The sequence below is a fragment of the Macadamia integrifolia genome, chromosome 12 (assembly GCF_013358625.1).
Source record: "Macadamia integrifolia cultivar HAES 741 chromosome 12, SCU_Mint_v3, whole genome shotgun sequence".
Classification (NCBI taxonomy): Eukaryota; Viridiplantae; Streptophyta; class Magnoliopsida; order Proteales; family Proteaceae; genus Macadamia; species Macadamia integrifolia.
This window is the reverse complement of record NC_056568.1, coordinates 3,022,987-3,026,079: the sequence shown is the minus strand read 5'-3', so window position 1 is coordinate 3,026,079 and position 3,093 is coordinate 3,022,987.

Here is a 3,093-nt window from a genome sequence, read left to right as displayed (position 1 = left end):
GATGCCATAATGAGTGCCTAAGCCCTAAGGTCATCCACTATATTTTTACTCCTGTCAAAGAAGTAATTAAGAACTTAGAATTAAAATACATCGAAAGTAAAAATCGAGATGCCAAATTAAATGGATGAGAAGTGACTAACCTGGGGATTCTTAATCATTCTAAAAAACTTTAAACTTCAATGAAGCTAAAACATAAAATAAACTAAAATGCTAAGAATTTAGTAAACAAAGAAAGTCAAATACTTAAAAGTTCAAGGACTCAAAAAACTTTAAAGTTTAATGACTCAAAATACGTCAAAGTTCTAAGACTCAAAGACTTTCAATCCAAATCAGTAATTAAATTAAAATCTTCTTCTTCAACTGCATTTTGTTGCTGGCTTGCATCATCTGGAGCTATGCCATAATCATCCTCAATGTTTTCATCATCACGAATATCCTCTTCACTCATCTCATCCACTTCTTCATCTGACAAATCCTCAAGCTCAACCCTCCTACCACGCCGGGTATAGCAAAGATTGGTTCCACTGGTAGATGCTGGAGCCCTCCTTGGTCTATTATGGCCTTGGTATGATGAAGATGCTCCAAGTGCTCTATCAACATCTCTCCAAGTGATATCATTCTCAGGATACACTAATTCATCCTCTGATTCACCAATCATCCACTCACTACTCCAATTAAGATCATCGAGCAACAATGGATTGTAGTTTCTACATTGTTCTTTTCTTTCTTGGAACCTTGCTTGAAGTCGGCGATTATATTGAATGTAGACAAGATCATTTAACCGCTGATGCTCTAACCTATTCCTCTTCTTGGTGTGAATCTGAAAAACATTAATAATATGAAGTTATCTACTTATCTTCAATAAAACCATATTAAGTGAAGTACATGTACTATTGTAATCAGAACTCAATTGTCAATACTCACAAATTCAAATGTGCTCCAATTGCGCTCACAACCAGAAGATGAGCAACAAAGACCAAGTATGCGCAATGCAAGCTTTGAAAGGTCAGGAGCAGTACTTCCATGTCGAGACCACCAAGAGACTATAAATATATAATATAAAAAAATAGGTTAAGTAAAAAATCAACATTTTAAGTTCTAAACTAATTAGAACTTTAAAAGGAAATATACTTACTAGGATTCAACTTGTCCCTTTGTCTAATCGCCATGTCCTTTGCAAAACTTCCTTGAACAGTGGTATACTTGTCAACCTGGACAATGATCTTATCTTGCAAGGTCTCATCAGGCACCAACCTTACAAGAACATCATTGAAGGCATCACTTGCTTTTTGAGCTAAGTCCAACTCATTATCAGGATTATCTTCTATTGCCTTAAAGAACTTGTTTGGATTGAGGAAAAAGGCAGCTAAATATATTGATCCATTCATCATAGTCTCACAACGGTGATCAACAATGGCTATGATTTTCTTCCATTTCCTTTCATCATCTTCAAAAATTTTTTTGATGTTCTTCCTTGCCACTTGTATTGCCATATATACTTCAGGCATAGCAGGCAACTCATCACCATCTACAATCCTCAAGAGTTGAAGAAGAGGCTGTGATGCTCTTATACAATCCATCACACCATTCCAGAATGTTGTAGCAAACACAGTCTCAGAAGCATTCTTCCCTGCCTCTGTAGATGCAAGCTTAGAACGGGACCATTCATCATCAACAAATAATTTTTTCAGAGATTCTCTGTGCTTGTATAAGCTCTGGAGTGTTAAAAAGGAAGAGGCAAATCTAGTCACTCCAGCCGTCACTAAGTCTCCTCCTGTTTTTTGCCTCATGGCTTCAAGAAGACGAGTGTGCCTGTAGATGAATGCAGTCAATTTCCTGCCCTTCGATATAACAGACATGTAAGAGCGTAATTTGCCTACTTCCTCCATCATAAGGTCTATGCAATGAGCTACACATGGACTCCAAAATAACCTCTTCCTTTTCTCCATTAGTAGTCGACCCGCTGCAACATAGTTGGCAGCATTATCAGAGACTACTTGAACCACATTATCTTCACCAATCTCTTCAACCTTGCTATCAAGTAGCTTAAATAACATTTCAGCTGTTTGTGATTGGCTAGATGCATCCACAGACTCCAAAAAAAAGGTCCCCTCCGGACAATTGACAAGAAAATTAATTAGGTGCCTTCCTCTCTTGTCTGTCCACCCATCTGACATGAGTGTGCATCCATGTTTCCTCCAATATCCTTGATACTTCACCTTTAACTCATCAATTTTATCCTTTTCAGACTTCAATAGAGGCCCCCTATAGTCATGAATTGAAGGGGGCTTGAAACCTGGTCCATATTGACCAATTGCCTCTACCAATTCCTCAAAACTCCTTAACTTTAAAGCATTAAATGGAACACCACTCTCATAAGCCCACCTTGCAAAATAAGAACGAAGTTTATCTCTTTCTTCTTCTCCTCTTACTCGGTTCTCCATTGTTGTTTGATATGAACCTTTATCCCTCCTTTCTGCAACCACTTCTTCAGGAGTCCTCCTCACATGCTTATCCATGGGACCCCTTACTTGTTGTTTGGATTGTGTTTGAATGATAGCTTTATTTCTTCTTGAAGCTGTCCCAGAGCTAGGGATAGGAAATGAGACCCCCAAATCAGATACTGTATTATGTTGTGAACGGGTTACTTCTGTAGGTCCATCACTAACATCCAAATCATCCAAACAATCAAAGTTCCTCTTCCTCTGGTTCTTCAATATTGCATCTCTCATCTCTTTAGCAATTGCTTCAGTTGTTTTCACACACTTGGCTACATCTCCATAGCCACCAATAAGATGTTGCTTCAACCGTTTTATTCCTCCCCTAACATCCTTCCCACAAAGGGTACATTTAATCCAATTTCTGTCAGATACGTCAGGCCAATACCCATATTTCCATCCAGGATCATTTGACTTAGCTCTCCTTTTCGGATCCTTGCTTGGATCAATCGTTGAATGTGCAGTAGCAGCCGTACTTGTATTTTCACCCCCACTGCTACCACCAATTGTTTCTATAGATAAGTGGAACCTGAACCTACACTTATCAACCAACCAATCATCTTTGTCACCATAGGAAGAAAAAAAAAAAAAAAAA